The sequence below is a fragment of the Saccostrea echinata genome, unplaced genomic scaffold, assembly GCF_033153115.1.
Source record: "Saccostrea echinata isolate AGI-Se365-2 ecotype Australia unplaced genomic scaffold, CSIRO_AGI_Sech_v1 ptg000029l, whole genome shotgun sequence".
Lineage (NCBI taxonomy): Eukaryota > Metazoa > Mollusca > Bivalvia > Ostreida > Ostreidae > Saccostrea > Saccostrea echinata.
Genome location: NW_026889778.1, coordinates 19,192,568 through 19,200,326, shown reverse-complemented (window position 1 = coordinate 19,200,326; position 7,759 = coordinate 19,192,568). Strand labels below are relative to the sequence as shown.

The window sequence follows — 7,759 nt, the reverse complement described above, 5'->3', positions numbered from 1 at the left end:
TTACAACAACTCTTAAACTAACATAACTGCCCTAAGTGAAGAAATATTAATATAGAAAGCACAAAGAAATTCACTTTTATAAGGATACCCACTTCCGCCCCAGCCCGGGGTTGAACTCTCGACCTACGGAATCTGTCTCCTAGCAGTACAGGAACAGCGCACAAGACCGCTTGGCTATCTAGGCTTTTTATATTATTATTTCTTCACTTAGGTTCCTGTACTGCTAGGAGATAGATTCCGTAGGGGCGTAAGTGGGTATCTTTATAAAAGTGAATTTCTTTGTGCTTTCTATATTAATATTTCTTCACTTTGGGCAGTTTTGTTAGTTTAAGAGTTGTTATGTTAGTTTAAGAGTTGTTGTAAAGTTTGCTTTATATATATATATAGAGAGAGAGAGAGAGAGAGAGATATCTTAAGTATATGTTTAAATTATTTTAAAGCTCTCTACTTGAGATAAGAATTTAAGTGAAGTGGACGAAGCAATGAAGATAAACCTTACGAAGTGATGGACTTTATCTCATTTATAATGAGAAAGGTACAAATATATACATTTAGGAATACAGTCTTAAGATACATAGGAATGTTCTAACACTTTTTTCATGAATTGAAATGTTAAGCGGATTATAAAACAGCGTAAACTGACCCAAACCAGGTTATACTCGAATAATTTGGCCAAGAATTAGAGTCATTCCTTATAATTTAATTTTAAAATCATGAAATAACTATGGGTGTAAAATTTCGTTGCTTTTTGTTAGTTCAAGTTTGCCGCTCAATAATACAACCGTAGTAACGGAAGTGATGGGAAGCGAGGGGAGGTAAAAACTGATACATAGGCCTAGCAGCTTGTTAACATGTGGAAATACCGAATTATTGTTTCGAGGACTGGAAATGAGAGGATTGTATGGATACAGATGATTCAGCTGGTTGTCAGGGGGTGTGTCCCCATACCAAACCAGGTTATACAGAAATAATTTGTGTTCCTTTTTGGATATTAACCAATCAGGGGCTAGAATACAAACAAAATTAAATTATATAGGAATGTTCTAACACTTTTTTCATGAATTGAAATGTTAAGTAATTATGTTTGACTTTTTATGCCATGACATTTAACCGCCTGAATGGAAAGAAGTAACTGAGACATTCCTGCAAAGTTCTTTTCTAGATTTAAGTGTCTACTTCATACCGTTTTGTATAATTTTTTGATGATGAGATACCGATTAACTGAGCACGGCCTTTAACTCTGTTGTTGAGCCCCCCCCCCCCCCGACACTCATGCAAATTCGGCATCTTCCTGTACCTTATCAATTATAAGCAGGTAGTAATGTTTTTAAACACACGATTAGCATTCAGAAATCAGAAAAAGGTCGGTAAAATATTTCAAATTGTATTTCTTGTTCATTATTTATTGAGGAAGTCAGGACTTTGAACTTTTTCTGTGAAAAATTGGTCAGGTTCCTATTCATGCAATGCCTACCGCGGAGTGGCATTATAGACATCTTCAGGTTCTAAGTACATGTATATTTTAACAGATAAAGCAATCTGTGTAAGATATCCTAAAAAACGATTGAGTGTTTTATATCAATTGATTCTAATGAGTTTGTTTACTTTTTTCATTGTTAAGATTTTGACAAGGGATAAAACACACACCAAAAAGGCGAACAACCTTCAAATGGAGTCCTTTGTACGAGATAGTGAAGAGTGCATTAGTCCTAGTATCCGCGGTTTCTTACGAGAAACTTCCTGCTAATGCAATATAAAAGGGGACAGAAGTTACTTACTAGTTACTTATTCGACAACCTCCGGCTGGAGTCAATTCAGTCAGTTTTAGGTACAACTTTGAAGAAGTTCTAATACATGTATCATGCATATGGGAACTCAAATTTATATTTGATTTACTGTATCTAATAAATATTTCACATCTTGGTTCAGGATGGGGATCAAGGATATCTTATGTATGAAAAAGGTAAAATTAATAACATACAATTCAAGTAATTATCTTTTGATACATATAATAATTAAGGTTGTAGTTGCTTAAAAAGTAAGTTAACAAAATTAATTTTTATGTGGTATACATCAGTTCGTCGTAATTTTTCTTTCATCTAAACTTGAATATGCTTTTTTAAAGATTAGAATACAGAAATAAAAGCGAAAGTTGTGCCTGGGATAAATATTAACAAACGTATTACCAAGTTCAACTAAATTAAGACCAAATTTTCTTACACTTTCAACAGAGGGAAGAGTTGAACCATATTACTATTCGAAAAATTTCACCTTCGAAAAACGTCAAGGTATAGATTTCAAATGTGAATTTAATCGAGTTATAATTAAATTTGTGATTAAGGCAAATGGATGAAAAATATATTATCTGGAACTGCACTGTACTTTACATAATTTAGTTTAAAAAAAAATAATAGGATTTTTTTTTCTCAAGTATATTATACGGCCTGAGAAAATCATAATTCCTGACATTCCAGAAGACAAATCGAAGCGATGGCTTTACATTCTTCTTTCTTTATTGTTCCTTTTGGTTTCTGCCTCTGTGTTGACCACTGTGTGGTTTCTCATGAAACATGAAGGTATGTTAGTTATACATTGTTCATACCTTAAAGTATATATGGCATATCTGATCTAAAAAAAAATAATAATACGAGTTAAGTGAGTTTAGATAATGCTTTTTACGTTCAAATTAAAATTTACACAGATTTTGAACCTGAATAACCCCACGTTTCTATCATTAAATTGACTTTAAATGTGTCTTTTATTTAAATGTGGATTCGGTAAATAAATCAGTTATTGTTTTAATTTTTTGGTATCTTTGAAACGCGGTTGATTTAAATTGTGTAATTTACAGAAAAGTCCTACCTTTATTTGAAGTAATAAATCAAATAGAAAGATATTTTAATTTTGATTATCTGAACTTATCAAAAATACGCCATATATGACTTTAATGAACTATCTGCTGGTAATTTATGCATTTAATAATGCATATTAGAAATGACAATTAATGCATGAATTGCAGTGTGAATAAAAACATTTTTATCTGAAAAATATATATAATCATTGAAAGCTCGATCCTGCTCAAAGTTTTGTTAGGAATACAACTATTTGCCAGAAATTTTACTTATTAATAAACAAGATATTAGAAAAAGATAGGGAATGGATTCTAATTTTTATAAAGCACTACACTTGTCTAAAATGCACATCATTGAAACCGACGTTTCTTTATTTTCTTGATCATAATTCTCTTTCTATTACATGTATCATTGAGCACGCTATGAGTCGACGGAGACAACAACTGTTACAGTAAACCCAGAAACCACTGCAGCACCTGTTCCAATTTTTGCCAAGAATACAACTATTGGTTAGTTTATATTATGACACACAGCAAAAATATTATACAAAAGCAACATTGGATGATTATTATTGTAATGCATATATTTTAGATTTAATTTCAACATGAAATTCAGACGCGTACACAATTAAATTCGTTGGTAGGCAGGTGGACAGGTGGAAAAGTAAACAGTTTGATGTGTCAACAGGTAGACAGATCGGCAGTTCGATATGATGACAAATAGACAGGTCGACAGGTAGACTGATCGGAAGGTAGACTGATCGGAAGGTAGACAGGTCGACTCAATTCGACAGACAGGTCGACTGAATGGCTTTCCAAATGCAAACGTACAGTATACACAATAATTTGTCGTTTGATATTGTTCATCATTAAATGAGAATCGAATGAAGACCGAATGATCATTTTTCTTAAATAAGTTGAAATGTAAAACTGAAGATTTGTGTCGACCTGTGAACCTGTGTGTATATATGAAATTGTCAATTAACCTGTCTGTCTCTAAGTCAAACTGTCGATCTGTGAGTGTCAACCTTTGTACCGATAATTCCTGTATTATATCAATTTCTGTATTATAACAAGTATACTTCATTTTATCTTGTTTGTTTTAAAACTTATTTCGAAAGTTTTGAAGATTTTTTTTATTTAGATAATGTATTTAAACTGACATTATCGAACGAATGGGACAATTTTTGTGTTTTTCTGTACTTGACCCTATATTTTGAAAGATTTTCGTATATCAATTGTGATATTAAAATTACATTAACAATATGAATTTAGTAAATACATTTTTTCTCTGAAGATAAAATTGTAAAATAAACAGGAGTCTTATTTTTACGTTTAAATACGCTAATTTGTTAGAACTACTTTTTCATTCTACACTTTTTATAGGAAACCGAGGAAAGGCATTTTTAGTGGTGTTTATGACAAACGTCGTCACCACCACGAAGTCAGTGTATGTCACATCGGATGATGGCACTGATTTGAATATAACAACGTCACCGGATCTTAATCCATTACTGAAATTACAGATAGACAGGCAAATCTATATTTTGTCCAATCAGCATATCGTTATACCAAGCTCTATGGAACTAGAAAGTTTCAAGAAAGAAAAGAAAGCAATTCTCTTTGAGACATCTCATGATGTCTTCGTAATAAGTCATGACAGAGCAAGAGCCACAACCGGAAGTACTACCCACATTCCTTTAAATCAGCTGTCTAGTAAATATATAGTGATATCATCACCGCCTGATAAAGATCAAAAAAGTCAATTTGCGGTGGCTGCTATCACAGACAACACAACTATTACAATAACGTTTAACATGGAAACCAACAGTCCTCTGAACATTGAAGGAGAAGTTTTTAGAAACGGGGATACGTTTAATCTCACACTTGACAGTTTCGAAACGTACCAAATTGCTCACAATACTGATTTGACTGGAACAGTAGTTGAGTCTTCAGCTCCTATGGCAACTTTCTCTGGTAATGACTGCAATAAACTGGACAATATTGGTGCATGTGATCATCTAATTGAGCAATTACCGCCGATAGAGAGCGTTGATAACACTTATATTGTCCCCCCTTATTCAGATGAGAGGGATACAAAGATTCACATAACAGCCACACAGAGCACCAACATCACGTATTTCATCGAAGGTGTAAGCCAAACACTGTCATTCGATGTTGCAAATTCTTTTGACACACATATTACAAGTAGCCAAACCTGTTTCATTCATTCCAGAAAATCCAGTCTTAGTAACCAGCTTTGGATTGCATTCCAAGGCTTCAGACATGGGGGATCCCTCCATGACTATCGTACCCGGGATAAACCAGTATCTTGATTATTATAAAATCGTCGTCCCACCGGGATATGTTAACAATTTTGTCTCTATTATGATTGATGCTTCCTCTCGAGGATCTGTTCAGATAAACGGTTTACCAATACAAGAAAGTGCTATAATATTTAAAGATAATATTACAACAGGAAATGATACATTCAATGTCAGGTCTATTATAGTAGCCGAGGGAGAGGTTACAGTGTCTACCGTTAACGGAAAAGGTTTTGGGCTGATGTTTTCTGGAACAAAAGATTACGAAGCTCATGGTTTTTCTGGAAATTCTTTACTTCTGTATCCCAATAGATTAGAATGATTAGAATTAAAAATACAGATACATATCCCCTCCCCAATATACACTGTATAACAAAAACATTTCAAACTTTTTGTACAAAACCAAGATTTTCGTTCTCTTATATACAAGTTTCAATATTGAATCACATTCAATTAACCAGTATGGATGCTAAATTTTTATGTAGTTATTTCAAATTTTCAGTTCTCGTATTTTGGCAAGAGATCCGTGGAATGTATATATGCTCTTTAGCAACCTCTAATGATAAAACGCCGCTTAGTGATAGAAATATCATTAAGCGCTGCAAATGCAACGTACGCTTAATGCCATAATTATTGTGTAAATAGTTGACGTTCTCAACCGCTAATGCTAAATCGCCGCTTAATGAAAGAATTTTATCAAGCGGTTCAGAATGTTAACTATTACTGCAATAATTTATGACATTAAGCGTTGCATTGCAACGCTTAATGATATTTCTATCATTAAGCGGCGTTTTATCATTAGCGGGTGCTACAATGCTCATCAGAGTATTTTGAGTTTCTCAGGAGATAATAATCTGGGACTGATACTCAAAACCCATGTGACATGAAGTTTACCATTTACATTTTTATGTAAGAGGCATTTGTGAGTTAAAACATTCCTCGAAGTTTATCATATAGACAGTCAGTGGAGCGCTCGCTGTGTGATCTGGGTTCAAGCCTCGGCAGCGACTGCATGACCTTAGTCGATAAAAAAAAAATAAGTAGCAATATTAATTGTTCCTTCTCCATGCGCTCGGCACTTGAAATGAAAGTTGCGGATCTATCGGATGAGACCTTAAAAACCGAGGCCCCGTGTCACAACAGGCTTTGGCACGATAAATTAAAGATCCTTCACTGCTCTATGGCCCTGAGTGCTGAGTAAACTAAAAGGTCTAAATTTGAAGCCCTTTATCGGTATTTGGTGACGTCTCTATATGAGTGAGAAATTCTCGAATGGAACGTAAAAAAAAAAATCAATCAATCAATTTGTCATCTAGGTGACAAAGAGACAAGAAAGAAAATTTTGAGTATGTAACATTTTCACAAGGGAAATTTAGTCCAACAATGACGCCTATGCCCAGGAGAGACATTAATTTCACAATTTAGTAAATATGTCCTTAGAATACAATTTGCTTCAAGTTTGTAAATGTCTAAAAAGCAAAGAAAACCTAAAAAGTATGATTAATTTTAATTACACTGTAAGGTAAACTCCGAAACAAGGGGGCATGAATTTGGCAAGTTTTTAAAAAGCAAACTGTAAATTAAAAGCTTAATACTTTCATACTATACAAAATATAAACACTGAAGACGTACTTTTTCCCGAGTGGAATTAACTTGCATTTTGTAAGTTTATAGGTCGCTGATGTTCTGCCGAAAGAATTTGTCACATCGCAATTAAATTGCATTTCAGATATACAATAGCAATCTAAAAAATCCTCGTAATTTTCTACCTGCGGATTGAACAGAAATTGTGATACATTCTGCGAAATGGCCAGCACTGGAAAAAGTATCTTAGTTTATAGTATTTTCAAGGTACAATTACATTGTAGTTTTTGTTCTGTAAATATCTTATTTCTAATATGAGGCCTAAACCCTGTTTACAGAGACACAAATAACATATTTGTGGTAGAGAATTGACAGTTTCTTTAGTCATGTAGACCTTTTGTCTGCGAGAAGGAGAATGAGTAGATTACTGGAGTAGTTTTTAGAAGTCGTAAATTCTTTCGATATACCGGTGTTGTAGAATAAGATTTCCCCGATAGCAGCTTGAATACTGTTTAAATACTATACCACAATCACTGGTTGCTATGTTAAAAAATTAACTTCCGTTTTAAAAAGTGTGTTTGTATTATTGAACACATCGGCAGAAAATTTAATAAAATTCATAATATGTAAGGATGTTAATTATTGTCCATTTTTGTCCATTTTTATACCCACCATGACTTGCGCTCTAAACAGCAAGCATGTTGTTTGATGAAATCGAGGGTAACGACGGCTGAAAATATAGCGGAATCTCACTATAATAGTGATATACCACTATTATAGCGGAATTTACCCCCTCCCCCCAACCTGTTAATTGTTTGAAAGTCTTCTTCTCTGTTCCTATGCATTATTTAAACAAACCAAGTACATGGTTATGATAAGCCAGGATACCTTGTGACGGTGCATATTGTCGTTTTGTACATATTGTCGTCGGCGACAATATGTACCTACCCTCACTGCAAACATTGTCGTCCATCGGTACATATTGTCGCCGGTGACAATG

The 7,759-nt window shown here is 33.8% G+C and overlaps 1 pseudogene; it reads left to right on the top strand.

The window, feature by feature from the left end:
- Positions 1–2,563: 2,563 nt before the first annotated feature.
- Positions 2,564–5,497, top strand: LOC133195061 (uncharacterized; annotated as a pseudogene).
- The last annotated feature ends 2,262 nt before the right edge of the window (positions 5,498–7,759 follow it).